A 25,274-nucleotide genomic window follows, 5' to 3' on the forward strand; every position below is an offset into this window, starting at 1 on the left:
ATGGCCAGCAGTAAGTCAAGTGCGAAGGCGCCCATTAAAATTCTTCTAAGGTGTTTGGAGGTTTGTGAGTTTGAATTGTGGATCTTGCAATATAATGATTTTGTTAGCAAATGGACCAGTTTAAGGCTTTAGCTAAATGTGTTCAATTTTCTGTGTGCAGTCATTCAATTCGTGTTAATCGGCTTTATCCTGGCCCTTAAACCTCTGGGCGTTATGGAGCTCAATCCCATTAAAATACCCTTGACTCTAAACCTGAGGAAGAAAGGGGGAGGGTGTGAGTAATGATGAAGGCCTGACTGAGTGTGTAAACCAACAAATTAATGGCATCATTTTACGTTAGGGGCGAGAGGAGCAGTGCCTCAGCCAATCCAGCAGATTGTATTGTTGTTCAAATAAAAAGTTTGTTAACTAAGTGGAATATGATTGTGTTTAAATAAATTATCCTTATAGGGCTGTTCTTGGATTACAGTGGATCTTTTCAAGACAAGTGTGTCTAAAAATGAAGTTCAACCACAAGTTTTTGGAAAAATATGTCGCAAAAGATGCACAAAAGACGTATGGACATGTACACGTGTATGAGACAGCAGTAAGTGACCGCCATGAACGGCAGTTATTTTTTTCAGGTCGAACAAAAATGTACGTCCTCGGGGACCCTACCGAGACTATAGATATATACAGTCATGGCCGAAAATAGATGCTCCATCCATTCTCCTTATGTGTCTATCTATCTATCTGTCAGTCTATCTGTGTATCAGGCAGCAGAGCCCTCTGTTCCACTCATCCATCTATCCATCCATCTATCTTTCATCCCGAGATATGAGGAGGTAACACAGACAGGTTGTTAGGAGGGGTGTGACAAGACACCCAACTCACGAGACGAGACGATGCACGAGATTGGGTCTACGAGCCGAGACAAGATTTAAATATTGTTAAGAAAAATACAATGAAAAAATATACTACTCACAAGAAGTTAGGGATATTTCATGTACATTTCAGAATGAACCTAAAATGTACTACTGTACTGTATACACTTAACAGGTGGACTTAATTTGAGCCTCTCATTATGAATGCACATGTCCAACATGTTCAGTACATAACACACTTAACGCACAACTTGCGTTCTCGAACGTAACAGTTGCGCATATCCCTAACTTTTTGCGAGTAGTACATATGACTGGCCAAACAGACTTTTTCATTTAACTGAGTCACATCGATTAAACGTCTCAGTGAGTGTTGGCTGTCGGGACAAAGGCTCTGCATCTATATGTGTAGTTTTTTCCCCTTTGGGGAAACGGTGTCAGTGGTTTTGTTTTCGGTGGCGAGGTTTATTGCATTGCCTTTTTGTTGCCACCACTTTGGGACAAATTTGGCATACTGGCTCATCCGTGTTGGTGGGCTCACCTCTGTTACCTTGCATTGCTCCTCACAAGACAACACTCTCTGCTACGCTAGCAGCCCTGCCTCTCCTAACAGAGACAAAAAGAAACACTCTGACTGACAAGAGGGCTCACTTTGTTCAAGCCTTTGCTTCATGGAGCAAACGCGCCCAGGGGATGAAAACACGCACAAAGCGAACCTTCTCCTGCCTGTATCTAGGTCGGCAAAATAATCAAGTTTATTTTCATTCATTGTGTGATAAATTAATCAATTTATTACCGCAAGACAGTTTTTTTCTGAACGAGAAATCTGGTCACATTTGAATCTAGCGAGATCTTGTGACACCCTAGTATTTACCCCTAGGGCTTAAGACTTAATTTACCCTGTCAACCGCATAAGCTAACAAACCTCCCTGACATCTTCTAGTTTTTATTGTATGCATTGCAGCTCCTAAAGCAGGTATGCCGCATGGAGTTGTCACCGAAGACGTGTCATATACCAGTCATTATAATTGCTTCACCATTTTCTCGCCCACAGACAAGCTTCCTCGCCATTGTTGTGGCAGAATCGAGACGGACAAATCGCCCTCACTGAGACGACAACATGAAATTGAAAGCGCAGACGCTCCTCATCATCTGCTGCTGTCTTTTTGCAGCGTGTCTGGGCCATGTCAAGTTTCCCAGCAAGTGATCTTTGTAAGACACATAATCTTCCACTTTAGGGCATTTAAGGTTGTAGGCATTTGTCCAACTAGATTTCCTGGTGTAAAATGAACATCGTTATGCTATGCATTAATGTATCTGTACAATGACTGTCCAAACAAAACCTTAATGCGTAAAAACATCAATCAATGTGGAACACTGAACACATATGTAAACAAGACGCTCGTGGCGGATAAATCTTCATCCCATGCACAACAATGGACAGCCGATAGCGCACATTAATACGACGTCAGAGAAAGTAAAGCCAAGCGATTTGTGAGGTTTGAGTTTTTCGAGAAGGCATTTTTGTAATGCAAATGTATTACTCTTTTGAGCACATACTGCTTTGAGAAGCCAAACTCTTTTCTTAAGCAGCCCCAGCGTCTAACCGGAATAACGTTTCTAGTCACCGAAATCCAACCAAAACTGAGCTCACGGGACAAAGTGGGGGGTAAGTTATTGTTAATGGACTACACTGCTAATGGGGATGTCGTACAACAAAACATCCGAACTATGCCTTTAATCCACAAAATAATTTTCAAACTTATCTCTTTGTTCATATAATACACACAGAGCAATAAACACATTTATGCTGTCTCCTTCCTGCTTTCTGCTCCATTCTCCTTGTGCTGTGAGGCATTCAAGCGCACTCGTAATTGCGAGTGTTAGGCAGTAATTGTTTTTCATTATTCATGTACCCCCTATGACAATTGCTGTAACCCCGGGGGTATGCGTACCCCACTTTGGGAACCTAGGGTCTACATCGAAACATGCTTCCAGGTTGCCTATCCGAAGGCTGTTTTTCAGTCTTATAGTTCACATCATAACTTATTTCTCCAAATTGGTGTTCACACAGAGAAAGAAAAGGAACTAACTTCTGGAGATCACTGGCCCAGCGGAGACTGCAAAACGAGCTGACGCTGCAACAGCTAAACCAGATCAGAGCAAAGAACCTCATCTTGTTCCTCTGCGATGGTAAGTCACATTTATCACCTGTCTGATCAAAGCACAGAAAATAAATGTATTGGGTTTATTCGCTCCCAGCCATGTTGACAGATTTACTGTGGTCAATTTTAGTTTGTCAGTCCCAGCCGTGCGTGGTAAATGAATAGTGGAAAAACAAATAACGGCGCTCGCTCGTAGGCCAAACTTGTGTCCTCCCTCGGGCTCCGGTACTGAGGCAACATCGTGACATTCCTCCTTCCTGCCCAGCTCTGCATGCATGGTCATGTTAGCATGGCTGGAAAACTGGCAGAGTCTTGCCGCTAACATATTAGAACAGGCAATGGTGGTTGCACTGGAGAAAGTTGTGTTTAGTCATAATCGACACGGGGAAGGAAAGAGCAGTGGTTGAAGTGGTGCAAACATATCCTGTTCTCACATGTTTCCCCACCAAATGCGGTGTATCAGAAGTACAGTTTCACTACCGGTAAAAGCAAGCATTTTGCTACCTTTTACTGTAACGGCACCGAGTGGGCAATTTCAGCTGTGGCATCAGAGCTGTAACAGAGTTGCCCGTGTATAAGGTTACAGAGAATTCCTGGCCTTTTGTGTTAGAAACGATTATCACTATCTGAGTATTTTATATGTCACACCAGACACTGGCGCTGATGTTGTCAAACATCTGATTAATTGAATGTCGACATTCAGACAGCTGCGTTAATATTTCACTGTATAAAATTTCACAGGCATATAAATGTCTGTGAAATCTACTGTTTGACTCGCTATCAGAAAAATCTATGTGACTAGAGCTGAAATAATAATGTTGTTTACATGAGGGCTTTATGTCCCACAATGCTCATCTCGTCTTGAAAGATATTTAGTGTAAACTGACTAATTTGCATCAATCAACCAATCAATCATGTCTGATTGATTTATTGGTTGACCTTCCCCAAAGGAAAAACAAATGTATTCCTAACGGTTGACCTGTTTCTGGCGTTCAAAGGGATGGGCATTTCCACAGTGACAGCCACTAGGATACTGAAGGGTCAGCTGAGTGGACAGCCTGGGTAGGAAACCCAGCTCGAGATGGACAAGTTCCCCTATATGTCTTTGTCCAAGGTGATGAGGTTTTGGTTCAAAACACTCAACGGCAGACAAAGCATGTACCTTGCTGTGGTTATTTAGCAACTTATATGTGTGTATTATGTTGAAGTCATGCATGTGATTACCAAATCACATGGAGCTCAACTAGAAGTTCATCATAGTCATTTCGTCTGACGCAGAAGATAAGTGATTCTGTTTGATTGCCTTGTTTTAAATTATTTCACAGCTTAATTCAACACACCATGCACACTCACATATTTGAAATACCCACTTGTTTCAGTGGGTATTTCGTTTAAAACTAGTACTGTTTGTGTATGTGTGTATAAACCAAGTACACTCTACTCTGGTCCGTCTACACTTACAGTAAAGTACATTCAGTATGTAGTTACTCTTCATTGCTTTACTCATTGCCGTAATGCCAGTCAGTGGAGAACAACATACACAGATTGCACATCAAAAGTCACAAGCATAGCCACCAAGTACTGCAAACATTTTCTATGCTACTGTCTAGAGAAACAGTAATATTAAACACGTACCTTGTATTCAGAAACTGTCGTGCCCTCTGCAGAAAGTCAGATTCGCTTCAATGGTGCCACGCCCAGCGCTGCTTATGCCCACAGTGTGGAACGCCACTGGTACTCTGACAGCGATATGCCAGCTGAGTGGCTGCATAGACATCATCAGACAACTGTTTGAAAATATTCCAAATATTGACGCGAGTTAAAAGCATCAGTTGGGATAATACTAGGAGTGTAACGATTCGTTTTAATAACGATTCGGTTCGTATCACGATTCGTGGTTGCCGATACGATTCAAGGACGATATTGGTTCATTTAGAATGATACGATCCGAAACGATTCAGTAACTTTAAATCGATTCTGTAGCTTTTTAGCCAAAAATTCAACCAGTCTGACTGTGAAATAAATACCTGGATACTGGACAGTGCAGGTGAAGTTTCCTAGATAGTAAGGAAATCAGGTATAAATTAATTATGGATATAAACAAACAAGTAAACAACAATTAATGTTAAATGCATTGACATTTTATTTGAATAAAGTGCAATGATGCGTCATTTACTTGTCTATCCAAAGTATTGAAGAAGTTAGAGCACATTGTTGAAACCCTGTTCAGCAAATTTCTGTTATGTTGAAGGCAAAATGGATCAAATTTTCCAAAAATGTTTAGGGAGGAGGAGGCCCTGCTTCAGGGTGTAATGTTGGCTCAGTCATTGACACATGGCCACCCTATGGTTTAAAAATGGACACAACAGCCAGGAATTCTATTGTGGGGCTTCCGAGACACTCCTTATTCATTAACGGAATTGGACAGAAGTCTTGGCATTCTGTTGAGTGAAAATGTATGAATGTAAACTGCAAGGAATGCGTGACGCCACACTGACTACACCCATCTGCTTTATTTTTTAACTGAATGTATGTGTCTGATGGAAAGACATTAAAAGACATCTTGCAATCGGTTCTACCATGTGTCACGAGAGATCCTCTTCAACTGGCTTGGTTGCCAAAATCAATTATTAACAGGCAGTTTTGTTAAACATCTCCATATGTTGAAGTCTTGTAGTTATAGTGCAACCAGCAGCACACTTAAAACCTAAACTATTAGTAGGAGCTCTGTGATGAACTGTTCCTTCTTTTCTTGTGGTCTTTCTGGTTATTATGGGTGGCGGAAGGAAGTACGGCGTACACCAAAAACACGCTGGATGTCGAGTACCCCGACATCGGTACGCACAATGGCATGCCGAACGATGGCCGGAACCTGGTGCAGGAGTGGATCGACAAAATGAAGGACAAATTAAGCCCCAAAAGCACATTTAGCCTTTCCAAGTTGACCAGTTCATTTACTTTGCTGTGATTGTGTCAAAATGTCCATAGAGGCCATTTTGTGTGGAACAAGTCAGGTGAGTCTCAGTGAGTTTCTTCTGCCAGCGGCTTAGAGTGTGGTACATCCTGTGTCCCACATCCCATATCTATTTTTGCAGGTCTATTTGAATCTAAGGATCTCATGTACAAATTGGAGAGAAATACTGACAATGAGCCTTCAGTCCCATAGATGGCGGACATGGCCATTAAGATCCTTAGGAAGAACCCCAATAGATTTTATCTGCTAGAAGAAAGTGGGTTTGTTCCACATTTTGCAAAGGATCAAGTTGGCTGGGATGGACATGATGGCTTGACTTTCAGGAGAACGTATCGACCACTGTCACCACGAAAACAGGGCCCTGCACGATGCCGTGGAAATGGATAGAGCCATCGGTCGAGCGGGTATTCTGACCAGCATATTTGATAGAATGACCGTCATCACTGCTGACCATTTACATGTGTTCAACTTTGGAGGCTACACCTACAGAGGAAACAGCATTTTCGGTAGGTTATGAATTCTATATTGACTGGAATAAATGTTTCAGTACTATCCCAATATTTTTGGATATCACAGCTCTCTACTTCCGTAGGCTTGGCCCCTGAGGTAAGTGATGTTGACCAGAAGCCCTACACCGCCATCTCATATGGAAACGCACCAGGTTACAAGTTGAAACGGTGAAACGGCGAAAGCGAGAACGTCTCCACTTTTAACTATAGTATGAACACAGTGCCAGCCCTACTCAAAGTGGCGCTTTAGGCAAGATAATAGATATTGAAGAAGAATATTGACGATAATAATGTGTCCAAATACAGCCGCGGGATGAGTAATGATGCAGAAAAGGCCACTCATGCCCACTGGTGCGTGTGTGATTGAATGTGGTACGATTCAATCACACAACCCCACCAGACAGAGGAGCCCCCGACGAGGGCGAATAGTAGGGAGGCCCCCCATCCAGCCAGCAACCTGCCTTCCCCGGCTCATGGCACCATGGCTGCCCAGACCTCTGGAAGCCCAGCCCAGAGCTCCGCCAACCAAAAGCAAGGCGTTACCCAAGCACCCCCTCCTTTTCCAGCAGCCAACCAAGATTTCATATGGCAACGCCCTCCATCGGGAATTTACATATGCATTTACATACAAAATTGAACACCATGGTTTTTACCTTTGTCTTTAATTATAAGATAACACCCAATTTACATGGTTTACAAATTACAAATAAATACAAAAATTCCTGAAATGTGGTTAGCATGTTGGCCACAAAGTCAGCAGATCGGGAAGATCTGGGTTTGAATCTCCGTGGGCAAGGGCGTAACTTTGGGTCTACCATTGAGGGGGTTAAAATCTTTGACAGTTTATTTATTTATTAAATTTAAAGGAAACAGGGTAATTTGGCGTGCCTGTATTAGAAATACACTGTGATACTTTTACTGTGATTAGGCTGTGCCTCCTTGGTCATTTCCTTCTCTTTGGTCACCTGTTCGGCAATCACATCCTTGAACCTTATATAAAAAAAAGCTAACTTAATGTTCAAATGGTAACAGGCCGATTAAAAGTGACAGGTGACGTCAAAGCAGAATTTAAGGAAATACATTAACGACTACCAGGCTGTGGCTGTGTACGCTAAAGGTCCACTGGCTCACCGGCTGCATGGCGTCCAAGAGCAGAACTACATTTCGTACGTTATGGCCTACGCAGTCTGCATCGGCAACAACACGGCTAAGTGCTCCAGTCTGAGTGGGACAGCCGTCATACGGTCTGTGGAGCAACCGTGTTATATTTTACTGGTGTGCTTTTATTTTGGTCAAAGATCAGACGTTACGGGATACAGATGGCTGTTGCTGGAAGGTGTGAATAAAGAAAGCTCATATGTTGATTACGCCATGTTGTCTGTCTGAACCCACATACACAAGGTACGACACCGTGTCATGGCCGTGACAATGGTCAGGAGCAGAGGAAGACTGTTGGGGGAGTGATTTTTATATTTTTCCTCGGTGCAGAGGGGGAATATATGAGAAATGTGTTTAAAGGCTAGGGCTGCAGCTATCACATAGTTTAGTCATCAGGTACATTACTGAAAATTCATTTGATTAATCATTTGTTAATGTGCAATTATAAATACACAAGAGAAAATAAGACATTTCACTTTATAATGAACAACCATTATTTCAGACAATCAACACTTCTATTTCCTAAATTCACATGTTACATTGGAACAAATCCATCCGAAACTGTGAGGATTCCATGAAAAAAAGAGATAAATAATAATTAGTTAATTGATATTTTATCCATCAGCCAAGAGATTGAGACGTACAGTTCCTTGTTCTTTTACACACTATTTTCTGCTAGAAACGACCAGCTACTGATTAGTGAGCTAAAATGTTTTTATTTTCCATCTTCTTAACTCACAGTGATGTGAAAGTCCTGTATGAAGCCACGTTGCCGTCCTAATAAACTAAACACTCATTTGACAGTAGCCATTGGTAAGAGAAAGCTAGCCCTCCACACGGCTAACGTTATGTTAGCAAGGTACATTAACGTTTATCTCATTGATTTGTTAATTGTCTCGGGTCGGCTCTTCCGCTGCACTGGTGTGTTATGAATGACTCTGAGAGACAGTGTTTGAAAATAAAAGTCTTTTAATAAAGCAGGTGCCGTACTTGAGCGGGGATAAACAACAAAAAGTGACAGAGTGGGGAAAAAAGCTCTGTGAAAAAACATACACTGTAGTCCTCAGCAGTTGGAACAGGTCAAGAGAAATGAGACGAGAAATGAGATGCTAACCTCCTGTCCTGCGGAACATGACAGCCACGTTACAGCGGCTCCACGTCACGTTGTTCAATTTGCTATTTTGACTGAAATGCTAACACTTTTGACTTTTTTATTTTGTTTTCCTTCTCTTTTGTCGTTATTGTCATTTTCACTTGCCTCTTCCATTGTTCCGCTCCTTCAACCAAACATCCGCGTCTTCCTCTGTGTGGGTGATGTTATTGTAAAACGATTCTTTTCCTGTGAACTCGAGATGACTTTTTTTTTTGGTGAACGCCAATTGAACTTGTGAGGCCTACGTGACTTAGTGGGGGTCAACATGACCTGAATTACAGATTATGTTCCAGCTGTTATTCGATTCCAAAATGTCCTGCCAAAAGTTCCAAATAAGGACAGAGTTCTGGTAATCCACGCCATTGTTATTGTGCACTGGGCGAACGAAATAAACGAGGGAGCCCTTCTCCCTCAACTGCAGATGTGTCTTGTTGTCCTTCTTATTATTCCACAACATTGTAAGCACATAGGTGATGTAAGTAGGGATGAGCGTCATCCCTAGACGTTAGCATGTTGGGCCACATCCAACCATCCATCGAGGACTCGTGTACACACACACATTTGATAAGACACACATACACTTCACAATGAATTGATACAAGACCGCCTCGTGGCAGGACTCAGAGATATCAGTCTTGGAGAGCGCATGCAACTAGACAAAGCTCTGATGCTGGAGACGGCTCTTACTAGTCAGAAGTGATTAAGAAACAGCAAACTGACCTCAGAGGTGAGGCCAAAGGAGAAACAGATGCTGTGACAGCAAAATGAAAGAAACAAAAAGCGTACACACTGAAGACATCGGTTCAACAAAAAAAACACGTCCACAAAGACAAAAATGGCAATAGATGGCCACAATGCAAAAAAAAGGGAAAAATCAACCCTATTGTATATGGAAAATTCCACTGTCTAGCCAAAGATGTGACTTGCACATGGAAAAAAAGGACTTTATAGTAAAGTGTGATGACTAGATGGCGGCACAGACCCCTGGTATGCTGACGGAACCATCAAAAACCTTAAAGTCAGAGTCAAGGTTGAGACATTACAGGGTAGAAATACCACAGCATTCCTGATCGTGACTCCAGGCTTACAGAAACCAGTAGAGGAGGGGTCGGGAACCTATGGCCCATACAGTACACTGTATGGCTCTTTTGATGTCTGCCTCTGGCTCTCACCCGTTTCTTAACACTATACATTTTCATGTTCTTTTTTGTTTTCGCTGACATTTTAAAGTGAAACATTACAGAAAACAGTGTCAAAAAAAAGTTCAAAATATAAAACATTATATATTATTATACATAATGCATCCTAACGCAATGCGGATGCCAACTGTCCTTCCACTAGTTTCCGGGTCAGATGCCAAAACAAGATTCTAATTGGATAATGCGGCAGCCTCCCGGGTCATCGCGTGGTCAAACAGTAAACTTCCCGCCTAGCTAAATCTGCAAACACGTGACAGGAAGATGGCGAAAAGAAAAAGATGAGGAGTACAGTCCATTTCAGGACAAATGGACAGAGCAATTTACCTTCATAGAGACAGCAGGTTTGGCGGGGGCGGTTTTGCAGTGATAAAATTTCATCAATGAAACGGTCAAATATAAAGAGGCACTTTGACACACGCCATGCTCCATTTGCATCTAAATATGCAGCGGGGACAGTCGGAAGAAGGCATGCCAAGAGCTACTACTTTTCATTGCATCCTACATCAGGCGGCGAGCAGCTTTGTGAGGTGATGGCGCTGGTCATTCGGGTGGTCAACTTTATTATTGCTCCAGCAACATCACTGAATGAAGATTTGGAAGAACTTGTACGGCGGACAGAAAGCAGAGCTGGCAAGCAAACACAAGTGAAATGAAAAGACTTCACCCCCCAGACCAGCTGATTGCCAAAACTTGGAATGCACTTCCTGTCACGTTGCACACACTGCAGCGTGTGGGTATTTCCGTATTGACCACGTTTAGCTTCAACGCTTGCATGAAGCTTAACCTCACCACATATCAACCAGACTACAAAGCCATTAGCAAAACCATGCAGCACCAGAAGTCACATTAATGGTAATACGTATTTTATTTATGGATTAGCTTCAGTATAACAACATTATTAAAAATAATAAATGCTTACTATATTACTATGTATATGCTTACTTGGTCTTGCCTGAAAACGCATGCATTTACGTAGTTATATTCAGTGCTAAAAAATATGATATGGCTTTCATGGAAATACAATTTAAAAAATGTGACTTTCATGGCTCTCTTACTCAAAAAGGTGCAATAGAGCATTGATTGGCCCCGTTGGCACAGGATTGTTTGTGATAGACCATTACAAAGCATTGTTGTGCATTTTCAAGCAAGTGATTCAGGAACCAGTGTATGTATTAAAATGCCTATAGGTGGCATTGCTAAGTAGACCAGCGAGCGTGAAAATCAACCAAGGCAGACAGCACAAGGGAGTGATGACTGAGTTGCAACCCAAAAGTGTCAAAATTAGCCACACAAAATCAGTCTCAAGCCAGATGCTGACCCATTTCTACTACGCAAAGTGAAGGAGGAGTTGGAGAAAGTGGAAACGATGGGAGTCATTTGAAAGGTGGAAAAGCAAACGGGGGGAAAAAATGGCTCTGTGGGAATCTGCGTTGACCTCACCTGTCTCAACAGAGTGGTCTGCAGAGAGAGGTACATCTTACCTTCTGTGGACCACACACTGTGATCTCTTGAAGGAGCACAGGCTTTCTGGCAGATCCCATTGTTCCCAGAATCAGCAAGGCACACTCTAACACGTTTCACATTATAACGATGTTTCCACTTCAATAGCCTACAGTTCAGCGCCTGAACACTTCCAGTGGAGGATGTCAGTGATCCTCAGGGAGTGATTTGTCATATGGACAACATTTTTTAATGGGAGAAAGATCAAGATGAGCACGACACCAGACTTCATGCAGTGCTACACAAGCTATGAGAAACCGGTGTCACACTTAACGTGTGTGAACGGAGTCAGAGTGAGAGTCAGGTTTTGGTACGCTTCCTGTTGGCAGAAGGTGTGCAGCCCAACCCTGATCAAATTCAATCCAATTAGGAAAATCCATCCCAGAACTAGCGGAAAAGGACAAGTCTGAGAGACCTTCTTTCAAAAAAGAACCAGTGGATCTGGAGCTGTGCACAACGACAGTGTTTCACCAACTCGAGGACTATCTCACCATGACCCCAGTGTTCATCCTTTATGAGCTGAAGCTGTCAGTGAATGCATCATTGTATGGACTCGAAGCTGTTCTCCTGCAAAAGGAGGGAGAACCGTGGACGGCGGTTGCTTATGCATCACGCTCAATGACACAGAACAGAGGTATGCACAAGTGGAAAAAGAGGCGTCGGCACTGACGTGGGGATGTGACAGGTTCAGAGAATTCAAGATGGGGAAACATTTTTCTTTGGAAACGGATCACAAGCTGTTAGTTGGCCTACTAGGTTACCAAGTGCTAACCAAGCTACTACCAAGAATACAGAGATTTAGACTTAGACTAATGTAGTACAGCTATATGATGTTTTGCACACACCAGGCAAAGCAGTACACACAGCAAACACACTGTCACACGTACCAGTAGCCTCAAACTCAGGTCCAGACAAAGATTTAATGGAGAAGACTAACATTTACATTGGGGGAATAGTCAACAACATGCCAGCTAGTGACATGTGCATGACACAGAGGGCAACTAAAAGGACGTTTGTTAACTGTGCATGATGCTTTGTGACTAAAAGGCTCCAGACTTCTTATCCCCATAGCAATGTGCAGTACGGACTTGGCAACCTGCATGGGGAACGTCAAGGAATGACATTAGATTTAGATTTTTGTTTAGCCGATGTGTTGAAAATCAATCGCGGTGACTCACTAGCGCTAGCGTGCTGCTACTATTCACATCCATTGTTGTCTTCAGTTATGGCATGCTACGGTTGTTATACAGCTGCACTGTCAACCGATTGCTAGTCTCGCGATCATCGGTGCATGTCTCGCCAATCAAATAATCTAACGGTCTAAGGCTGATTCTTTTCGATCCAGGAGGTTGCCATCGACGCAGCTGTTTCTCTTGCGTGTCAAGCCAGATATCCGGTTGCATGGGTTTATCATCCACAACCCCAGCTTTTCCCCACTGAGCTTCCAGAGTGGCTGTTGCAAAAAGTAGCAGCAGATTTATTTACGCTTGACAATTCTAACTACTAACTGGTTTACTACTTCAAATTTGAGGAGATCAACACCCACACATTCTGAGGATGTGATCGCATCCTCTGACAAAAAACTTTATGAGGATTTTCGCAAGACCAAGGCTCCCTCCCCTGCTGTCCGAAACGTTTGCAACAAGTGTGTATGATGCAAAATGTACTAGTTTGATACCTATGACATACCTATGACATGCATTATATGATACTAGGTGGTTGTACAGAGTAAATAATTGGCAAATTCGATGGACAACAAAAAGACGCCACTACTTAAATTATTGTAACGAGAGAAGACCGGAGGAACCCCTGGTATGTAACAACGATTGTTACAACTGTGGTTAGTCTGAGTAGTAATTTGATTCCATTCATCTATGATTCAAAGATTATCAGTCTAACCTGACAACTCCCTGTAAATAGTTTAAGAGTCAAATAAAATAAGAAAATCTACTGGAGTTGAGTTGCCACCAATGTGTGCCAAGCTCCTGTGGAGAGACCAAGTGGCCCATAGTAGCCTCTCCAAACCCCATACTCTTGGAAACACCACAAGGAACACGGTCAAATGCCTTTTCCACAGGCAAACAACCATGGATCCCTTTAAACCCTCGTGAGGAGGCCATTACTCCACAGTGGGGGAAAAAACACATTGCACCTCCTGGATTTGAAGAAACATGCTGCACAGGAGTGTGCAGCATGTGAATAGACTTTCCCCAAACCTGAGGATTGTAAACACGCTCTCCGATCCCCTTTTGTGGACCCCAGGCAGCCAATCTAGAAGTTCTGTGCCTGACCTCCACAAGAAACCCTACTTCTTTAAGATTACAACACTCCACAATTGCCACAAACGAGCCACAACTGTGGGTGTGAGCAATACAGGAATCTTTCAGCTATGCGGTGACATCACTGATGTAGCGCTGCTTTTCTGCCAATGAAAAATCGAATAGTTGAACTTAACAAATGACAATTTGAACAGGAAATAGACTGGAAATATCACACAATAATGAATTCTGCACATCAACCCAGTTTCAACCTATTTGGGCTTTCGCCGTACTTTTCTTCCACTTTCAGTTCCTGAGAGCTATTCTCTTTTGTAGTCGCTTGGCGTGTGCCCAGCCTCTCCTCAACAGCGCCCCTTCGCAGCTGCATGCGCAAGTTGAGCTACACAGCAGTGAATGATGGGCCTTTTCAACCTCCTTCTCAGACGGCTCCACCAATCTTGCGCATGGCATGTTAAGATTTAGCAAGCTCTGAAAGGGTGTGAAAAGGAAGTGGTGAAAGGCTGATGAAACATAAAGCCAGAGTGCTCAAAGAGGATTTAAGATGCAAATTGGAAAGTGAGAAAAAAATGCAATGGAAAGTGGTGGCAAATCTATGAGCCCTGACCATACAAAACAATAGTGATGCCTGCCAAGACCGACTAAGGGCCTGTCCACACGGGAACATTTTCAGGCCGAAACAGTAAAATACGGTATTTTGTCATTTCGGCTTTTCAGCCACACAGCAACGGCATTATGGGTGTCCTGAAACGGCATTTTTTGACAACGGCTTCCAGAATGGGAAACTCTGACCACAACGCCTTGTTGTTGTTGTGTGCCCAAGCAAAACACTACTTTCTGAGAATGATGACGTCACCGCACCGGCGCCGTCACGTGACCAGAAGTGACCGGTTGTGCACTGCTGCCGAAAAGCCAATATAATATCTGAATATAGTACTCCCTCATTTATCACAGTTAATTGGTGATAAGGGAATTTCCATGAAGTAGCAACAGTAGCCCGTCTTAGGGATTACGTTGGGTGTTGTACATTTTAGTGATCCAGTTTATCTTATTTATTATGTATTGTGTAAAACTAAGACATGAATAACATCAAATTAAAAGCACAAAATGAATGCCGACCCACCATCCACCAGTTCAAGTTCCAGCCAAGTTTTTGAGACAAATGTTCACATTAGCACTCAATAAGTCATCAAAACTTACCTTTATGCATTCCCACATAGTATCAGCATTTGAGACCAAATATGATGTGAAAGAAAAATGGTAAAAATACAGTAGTAGTCTATCTGTGCGGCGAGAGAAAGTTAGCACACGTACGATGGACATGCATCAAGTGAGACGGATGTAACAGAGAGAATCCGGTCACTTTTCAAAATAAAGTATTAAAAAAATGAAATAATGGATTTTTTTTTTTTTTTCTGTTCGTCCGGTACCAAATGACCCACCGGGCCGCGGCCTGGGGGTTGGGAACCACTGTCTTAGAATGCATCTTTTGTATTTGAGTTCATTTAGCAATTTTTATGCTTGAAAATGCTTAATTTAGTCAAAAAATATGAAACATTTGCTTAAATATCCATGTTTGTCGACTAATAATAGGCTGCTCTCAACCACAAAACAGCATGATTTATTAATTTATTAAAAAAAACTGTGATAGAGTGAAGCTGTGAAATTCGAAGTGGTGAGGGATCGCTATATTTTGACTGGCATGACTCCCAGTCAACATTCCAATGGTGATTTTTGTTTTGTACTTGAAAGGGACTTGCAGAAGTAATTCAATTTTGTCGTCAGTCTGTACAAGCCGGTCTGAGTACAGCACCACATGCAGGTGGTGTGCCTTATGCATGAAATCATTTTCACCCAGTGATCCGTTCCCATGCGGATGTGACTATTTTCCTCATCTGACATTGTGTGAATACAATATTTTTTCAACCCGTCTAAAAACTTGCCATAAAAAAACTATTGCACATACTGGTTCCTTTTCTTTAGCCAAATGCTTCAATGTTTGGAGGGTGTACCACAGTGTGCGACACTTTAAACACGACGATTTACACTTGTATCTTATGCTACAATATAATAGTGATACAATTAGCATGCAGAAGTATAGTGGTAAAAATCAATATCAGCAGAAATCAAATGCGATGATGCAGCATGCAACAACTACTGAAAAAAGGCACCACACTGCTAGGATACGTAACATTAAATTAAATGTCCAAAAAGTAGAAGAAGTCCAAGTGAGTGCATCCGCTGAGCGTGGAAGAAAGGATCGCCGTCTCCTGGCTGCAAATGATTGGTTTTAAGTAGAGCCTCGGGGTTAAGACGTAATCACTCGTGTCAACAGCGTAAGCAATCAAACCTCCCTAACATCTTCTGATGCGCTTCCATTTTTTTTGTTTGCATTGCAGCTCCTTAAACAAGTCAGCGGGGAGTTGTCGCTGACTAAAGATGTGTCATTATAATTGCTTCAGCCATTTTCTCACCCACAGGCCAGCTTCCTCGCCATTGATGCAACAGAATGGGGAGAGACGAGCTGCCCTCACTGAGACAACAGTTCAAGGTGCAGGAGCTCCTCATCATCTGCTGCTGTCTGTTAGCGGCGTGTTTATCTCATCTCATGGCCCCATCATCCACTGTCTGATATAGCCCTCCTCATGTACTGTATCTGCCAGCGCTGTCTGCTCCGTGCTATCCGTGTCAAAACTACCCCAGCATACAATGTCAGGTCATCCCTCCATATACATTTTTGCTTTCACCTTCTTGTGCTTAATCTTGTTGCCAGTCCATCTGTTGTCCTTTCTTCTTGCCAGATGTGCCACCCACCTCCATTTTGCTTCTTTTTATTTTTTCCACGATGTCTTTGAATTTTGTGAGTTTCCTTACTTTTGAGCTTCTGATTTTGTCTTGTAAGCATTTGTCCTTGCATTGCTCTTTGTGCAGTGGTATGTTCTCTGGAGTGAGTACACACTGGATGAAGAGCCTTTTTCCATGGATTATTGGGACGTTTTAGTCACATACAACAGTGATCCCCAACTCCCGGGCCGCGGCCCGGTACCTAGCCGTGGGTAATTTGGTACCGGGCCTCACAGAAAGAAAAATAATTTCCATTATTTCATTTTTTAAATGTTTTATTTTGAAAAATGGCCAGATTCTCTCTGTTACATCCGTCTCACTTGACGCATGTCCATTGTGCGTGTGCTAACTTTATTTCATGCCGCACAGACAGACTACTACTGTATTTTTACCATTTTTCTTTCTCCTCATATTTGGTCTCAAATGCTGATACTATGTGGGAATGCATAAAGGTAAGTTTTGATGACTGATTGAGTGCTAATGTGCACATTTGTCTCAAGTGAATTCATGCTAGCGCACAGCCTTTTACCACACACGTCAAACAGCGATGTAATAATCTCTCTGGAAAAACTTGGCTGGAACTTGAACTGGTGGATGGTGGGTCGGCATTCATTTTGTGCTTTTAATTTGATGTTATTCATGTCTTAGTTTTACACAATACATAAGAAATAAGATAAATTAGATCGCTATAATGTATGACCCCCCCCCCCCCCCCCCCCCCTTGTGGGAACACAAGCCGGTCCGTGGGTCAAAAAAGGCTGGGGAGCGCTGACATACGATATCTTTGTGTATGGGTCAGTCTCATGAAAGCGAGCCCAAAAGCGTGACACAGCAAGCAAAACAAAATTTTCCACTTTTACCTTAAACAGACCTCATTAAACAACTGAGTGATGTTCACTGAACATATATAATTTTTTTTAAATCACATTAAAATGCTATAAATGCTTTTTACTTTACTTTAATGGTCACAAAATAGCAACGTATCTTGCATGTAACATGGAGCAAGTGGACGGACCTCGCTTCAAACTCCGTGCGAGACTCTACACTGTGTTCTTTAAAACTGAAGTAGTTTGCACTGCAGTAACATACGTCACCTTCTGCATAAGTGTGACGTAAAAAAAACAGTTCCCCAAAGTGTATTGATTAGAAAAAGTAGATCAGTCCAAATCCTTATTTTTCTCCACATTCTGCAACTGCTTCATCTTCATACTCACTTACTGGTGAGAATGCATGAATGTTTTATTTCTGAAAGTTGCAGATTGATACTTATGCTGTACAGTATGAGTGGTGGTTAATGGCCTTCACATAATCTTTGAATTTTGGGTGAAGAAGACATCCAATCCTCTTGTCTTTAATATTGTCTTCTGTTTTCTATGGGTGTGTAGCCAAGCTCCTCCCTTCAGTTCTTCAATCCCCTCTGCTTCTCTTGTGGTTTCACATAGAACCACCACGTTCCATTTGAAGTTCTTTAATTCATCTATGAGCGATTCTCTGTTCTCAAAGTTCTGGTATTGCATGTGTAAGGTGCAAATGTTGATTTGTGCTTGTCTATTCATTTTCTTGTCCGCCATATACAGTCATGGAAAAATGATGAAACCACCCTTGTTTTTTCAGTTTATTGGGCCTACAGATGTTAATGCATCAAGTTTGCACAGTCGCAAGGTACTGGAGGTGAGCATATACAAGCCTTACCAGCTTACGAGAGCAACCCTAGCTGGTCTTCAAACGTTCATAGAATATCGTTATAGGTCAAAACAAGAAGACAAGAACAAATAGTTTGCCTTTCCAAAGCCTGACTTTTAGTCTTATATTTGTCATCATAACTTATTTCGCTACATTGGTGTTTCTGACTCTTCCGTCCCTAACACATAGAACAAGAAAAGGATTCAAAACTTGAACTGTGTGGTGAATGAAATCAAAATCAAACAACAACGCTCACTCGTCGGTCAAACAAAGACTTGTGTCCTCCATCGTGCCCCTGCACTCCTGGACTCAGTCCACATCGTGATATTCGTCATTCCTGTCCAGCGGCGCATGCACGGTCACGTTAGCATGGCTGGACAATAACTGGCAGTGCTTTGCCACTGACATATTAGTCACTAGGGAGCAGAGGTGAGACAAAGTCAGTGTTTTTTAAGTCTCAAGTAGTCTCAAGTGTTTAATGTCAAGTCTCGAGTCAAGTCATAGGTTTGAAATTTTCGAGTCCTTACAAGTCATAACCGAATAAAATGCCATTTTAACAATGTAACAATCTATTGAATTTGACAAATACAATGAATGCATTTTTAATTGTTTTATTTTTAAAATAAAATAAGACCAGTGTGACAAGACAGAAAAAGAGTACTGACATAGCATTCTGGATTTAGCCAGTGCACAGACATGTAATCCACACTCTCTTTGTTTCTTCATAAACCTGACTGGACTTAAAAGATACATTCAATGATGCAGATTCTGTGGGAAAATGCTGTACGTTTTTTTGCCGGAAATTACATAATAACGATCATGTTAGTTCAATATTTTGAATGGGGACACATTTTACTCATAACACTAGGGCTGTAGCGATACACTAATATCACAATACGATATGTGATATTTAGCTCATGATACGATATATAATATATATTTGGCCGTCAATCATGTTAAAGTCCAAGTCGAGTTGAAAGTCTTTGATGATATTGTTCAGTCCAAAGTCATCAAAATTGTAACTCGAGACCATGTTGCTTGACTCGAGCCCACACCTCTGCTGCGGAGAACAGGGAGTGGTGGTTGCACTGGAGGAAGTTGTCACATGTTTGTGAGGTTACAAAGTATATGAACGACTTTACTATTAATTTCTCACAGGGCTATTTTCAACCAGTATATAAATATCAAACCATTGAACTTGAACATAAATACTCTCTAGTATCTTTACATAGGAGTACATGTTCACAAATGCTTTTTATTTTTGAAAACCTCTTAAAAAAACAGAATAGACAAAGTGTAGGTAACTTAACCATGTTACTGACTTCCTACTAACCTGCGTGCACAATATCAAACAAGTACAGTAAATGGAGTAACGCTTAACGCGGGGTCTGGTCGACATATGGGCGATTGTCCAGAGCTGCCGTTTGAGTGATGAGCACATCGTGAGCCTGAAAAACTCACTATACTCCGTCAAATGTTTGTTCTTTAAATGCCGTCTTAAATTCAAGCTTTTTAACGCGATAACTCGGTGAGATGTTTTTCGTGGCATGTTTTGCAAGGTGCAAAATCGATATCACTCTCAGAAAATGACAGGTAAGTCCCACACACATGATTGTTTTGGGTTTGGCACGCCTCTGCAGTGTGAAGGAAAGGAAAGTGGGAGAGAGATGCTTGCTACAGGCTGCATGCTGCAATAGTACCAGCCAGAGGTGATCAGGTTTTGTGATCGGCATTGAAAGGCATTCATTGGCATATGTCGATCACATGCTTAAAGTGTAATGTTGGCTCAGTAATTGACACAGGGCCACCCTCTGGTTTAAACAGCCAGGAATTCTTTTGTGGGACTTCAGACACACTCACGATTCATCAAAGGACTTGGACAGAAGTCTTGGCATGGCATTCTGTAGAGTGAAAATACGACAGTATATCAACGTAAACCACAATCAATGAGTGACGCCACATCTGTTTTAGACATCTTGCAATTGGTTCTACTGTGAGATCCTCTTCAAGTGGCTTGGTTGCCAAATAAATAATTAACAGGCAGTTTTGTTAAACATCTCCATATGTTGAAGTCTTGTGGTTTTAGCGCAACCAGCAGCACACTTAAAACTTTAACTATTATTAGGAGCTCTGTGAACTGTTCCTTCTTTTCTTGTGGACTTTCTGGTTATATTATGAGTGGCGGAAGGAAGTACATGTGTCCCAAAAACATGCCAGACATTGAGTACCCCGACATTGGGAAGCACAATGGCACGCAGAACAATGGACGGAACCCTGGTGCAGGACTGGGTCGACAAAATGAAGGACAAAGTAAAAATGGAAGCTCCAAAAGCACATTTGGCCTTCCCAAGTTGAAAAGCTCATTTACTTCGCTGTGATTGTGTCAAAATGTCCGGAGAGGCCATTATGTGTGGAGCAGGTTGTCGCTCTTATCACTCAACCCAGTAGCGTCAATTACTTACTGGGTGAGTCTCATTGAATTTCTTCTGCCAGAGGCTTGGAGTGCAGCACATCCTGTGTCCCACATCTCATATTTGTTTTTGCAGGTCTGTTTCACCCTAAGGATCTCATGTACGAATTGGAGAGGAACGCTGACAATGCCCCAATTGATTTTATTTTCCAGTAGAAGGTGGGTTTGTTTTTACGTTTTGCAAAAGGACAAAGCATAATTATTAGTTATTATTATAAATTATTATAAATGATAAATATATATACTGTACAAATATAATACATTGTTAAATAAATTGTAATAATTTTTCAGCAAATTTTGCAAACGAGATACAGTAAATCAATGTTGTGAGTGACTTACAGAATCTCTATAAAGCTGACAACAGTGCATATTGTTTTTTATTCTTTTCTGACAAAGCATAAAAAGCAACACACCAATAATATACCACAACATACCTCACAAGACTGTCTTGTATCTCAACTGAAGACCTGCCTTTCATCTCAATAATCACGATTTTAAATGAAACTAAAGTAGAGCAGTGAAACCGTCTTTAAATTCTCTGCCTGCCTGCCTCCCCCATTCCCCTCATTATACATGAGAAATGTCAGTAAACAGCTGGACAAGGCTGCGAGTTATGTTTTCATTTTATTTTTTTAAGGAAACATCAGACCAGTAGCTGTAATGTTTTCAGCAGCGCTGATGTTGTGGTTAATTTGCCACCAAACGTCAGGGGATTGCACAAACACCGCTACTACAAGTACCTGTCAGTCTGATGCTGCGGGTCAGAGGAGACATACAGGCTGCAGCCATTTGGCCTAGCACTATCACTGCATGATGACAAGGGGCGCGGCGGGGGCTTGTGAGCACCGCTGAGCAGGTCGGGAAAGAATTCCCACTGGAACTGAAATAAATGCACCGTCAGATATCAAAACATTTGGGGGGAATTGACAACAGAGTATTTCTCCTATTTAAATCAATGGATTGGGCTCCAGCAGAAAGGGCACCTTTTTGATGCATGGCAAAATGACAGGTGCTTGAGCTCCACTCGGGGTCCATCTGTGTCTTGGATAGACCACAAGGAACACGGTCAAATGCCTTTCCCAAGTCGATTATAATGATAACAATAAGATTATAATGTCCTACAATATCAACAAACAAGTCACAACTGAGGGCGTGTGCGATATAGGGATCCTTTCAGTATTCATGCCATTATTGCTGTAGCACGGCTTTTCTGCCCATAAAAAGTCCAATAGTTGAACATAAAAACGGACTATTTGGACAGAAAATAGATTGAAAATATCACAATGAATTCCGCACATCAACCCAGTTTCACCGTACTTGGGCTTCCCCTGGGCTTTTGGTTCCACTTTCTGTTCCTGAGGGATGTTCTCTTTTGTAGTCCCTTGGCGTGCTCTGTTCTTTTCGTGTGCTCCGCCTCCCCCTAACAGCGCCCCATCACAGCTGCACGCACAAGTTGATCTACACAGCAATGAAAGGCGAGTCTTTTTACCTCCTTCCAGAACAGCTCAATCAATCCTGCACATGGCGAGTTAAGATTTAGCGAGCTTTAGGGTGCAGAAGAAGTAGTAAATGAAAGTCTGATGAAACCCTAAGTGTTCAGAGAGGATTTAAGCTGCAAACTGCGACGTGAGAAAACCGGAAAAATGCAATGGAAAGTGAGGGCAAATATATGAATTGTGCCATTAAGACCAATAATGAATTGAGATGTTGCTGTTCCTGGTTTGTGTACATGATAAAAAAAACATAACAGTGGGTAGGTGAAGCAGGGACACATTTGATTGGGGAGACCGTTGAGTTGTGTTGTCATTGACTAATATTTAAATTTGTTTGACGATCTGAAACCTTTAAATGTGACAAACATGCAAAATAAGAAATCAGGAAGGGGCAAACACTTTTTCACACCACTGTGTGTTGCTATATCCTCTACAGTATATATTAAAGGTCCCATATTTTAGTGTGTTTTATCCATTTCAAATACGTTTCAGATCCCATAGTAGCGTATTGGAAGTGTGTTGTCCAAAATTTGGCCTTTTTAAATTTAAAAGTGCTTTTAGTAAGCTCTACTGAGAGAGAACGTGACGTTTTGTGTATGTAGCTTTAAAGCTAATGCTGTGTTTATTCACGAGTTTGTGTTTCCAAGAAGCACTATTGTGCATTTTATCCGCCATAGAGTCAGGGCCAAAAATATTGGCATGCCAAAGATGCCAGTGTTTTTTGCCATGCCGTATGGAACACAAACAAATCTGCCTAATTTATACAGAAAAACATTAGCAAATTGTAGATGCCATATGTCATATACAAGAACGGAACATTAAGGAGTGGGAGTGTAGCCAAGCCTGCTTTTTTACAAAGCTGTCTTCTGATTTGGGAGGTGTACACACAGGGAGGACTCATTTAGTTAGGGGCGAATGAGAGGCGGTATCATGTTAAAAACCAACTGTTTAAGCACCTCTTCTCTCAAAAGCGGAGCAAACAAGTGAGAGATGATTGTTTTTTGCCACGTTTGATGCTGATAAAACAGCCTGGGACACAGGTTGCCCCTTGGAACATAACTAAAAAGTCACTTTTGCATCATAATGGCCATTTTTAAAAGCTACAACCCAGTAGGAGAGCACCATTGAGGGTTCAACTGGATGAGTCAAGAATGGGTGACCTTTATCACATGTCACACGTGTGACATTTGTGCCACCTTATAAAGGCCTTCCTGAGTCCATCCTCTGGGTCTTGTGGGAAGGATCGACTAAAACAGGAACATCCGGAGGTGTTGGTCTCAGCCAACACAAGCTTTTTTTTGCAACACGACGTCGCTCATTTAGCTCACCGCCCCCAAAAAAGTCTTGCAATCACAGAAAATTACACTTGCTAAGCTGAATTAACGTCCAATTAACCTGCCCGCTGAAGCCAAGCATCCCTTCTCACTGTTTACACCCCTAATGAACACACCGCCTTTAGCTGCGCTGCAATTAACAGGAGGTGCGGTTCCTCTTCATTAGACCTCCTGTTCTCTTGATAATGCTTAAAATTCTACAAACAAACAAACTCGCCGATGACTGCAAATGACTGCATCTGTCAAAGGACGTAGATAGTACTTATTCTGAAACAACTTCAGAAAGCAAGCAATGTAAAATCACTGTGCTGCAAATGGCGGCTCCACAATGACTAGTGTGGGAAGGACAAAGAACAGTACCTTTGACCTCTGCTACTCTGGCAACCTTGGGCCAGATTTCCTCAAAAATCAACAGGATTCTTGCTCTAACACAAAAGGGAACATGTTGTGTTGACTATGTATGACTATGTGTGTTCCCCATGTACCCCATGTAAAATAGAGGGAGACAGTGCAGAAAAGAAAAGTTATCATTCAATTCAGGCCACACATTGTTTGAAATGTGACTCAGGACTGCAGCAGCGCGAGAGAGGCCAAGGACGAAGGGACAATGACAGACGGTGTCCACCACTGCAATTACAAGATGGCGACACCCGTTTCAACTGTGGCAAAATCGGACATTGGCAAACGACTGTCCTCATCCGCGCAGCCAAAGCTGCAGAGGATGTGGGCGTGGTTCTGGACATCTAGGTCGCTGGCGGGACGAGTGGATACCCGCCGACTGGTGCCAGGACGACCCTCACTTGTCAGTTGGTGATGTACAAACGCACATTTGATTGACACATTTGCTAGACAGGATACTGACTCACACACAGACGATAATAATCCTTCTTTTGAGGAATACTTCCTACTTGATTTCCCCACCACAACTCTCATTATTAACAGCAAAGAAGTTGAATTTCTTGTAGATTCCAGCACCACAAATTCCATCATAAGACCTCTGAAGTACTTCTCCCCAAAAGTGATCTCTCAAGCACCGACCACTGACCTGAAACACAAATTTGTTTTGTCATCCGTTTGAGCGGTAAATTTGTTAGGGAGAGATTTGATGCTAAGTTTGGGCATGACTTTAAATTCTACTCCTCGATTACCCGAGCACGCCCCAACATAGACACACGCATGCTGACCTTTCACCCGACCCCTCCGCCGTACGTATACAACTGGAGTGTAACTTCACGCGCACTTGGCCACCAGCTGCTCGATGCTGTCGCACAGCTGATGCACAAGGGCGTGACCTTTATGTCTGAGGACTGTTCTGCACACGTGTCTGACGGCCCAGATGAAAGATTCGAGATTCCATTTTTTGACATCAATGACAACATCTCGACCACTCACATGTGACTGCAGATGCCTCCGTGTTTTTGACATCTTCACAACGGTCGTTTTTCACCATTTATTATTCATTTCCCTTGCAAAGTCACATGACTTGCACTGGAAAGATTTGGGTCATTTTGTTTATGACTGTGACAAGCTGACTGATTGGCAACTGACAAATGATTCTGGACTCTCTTATTCAAGCCCTGGCAACTGTTTTAAACCTGTTTTCACCTGCAGGCTCCACTGTCGGCCATCAGTCATACCGGCACATGATGGCCGCTC

General features: G+C 42.2%; 1 pseudogene; it reads left to right on the top strand.

Moving 5' to 3' along the window:
* Positions 1-8,519, top strand: LOC129186224 (alkaline phosphatase-like; annotated as a pseudogene).
* Positions 8,520-25,274: the final 16,755 nt, after the last annotated feature.

This window comes from Dunckerocampus dactyliophorus, chromosome 8, assembly GCF_027744805.1.
Source record: "Dunckerocampus dactyliophorus isolate RoL2022-P2 chromosome 8, RoL_Ddac_1.1, whole genome shotgun sequence".
NCBI classification, from domain to species: Eukaryota; Metazoa; Chordata; class Actinopteri; order Syngnathiformes; family Syngnathidae; genus Dunckerocampus; species Dunckerocampus dactyliophorus.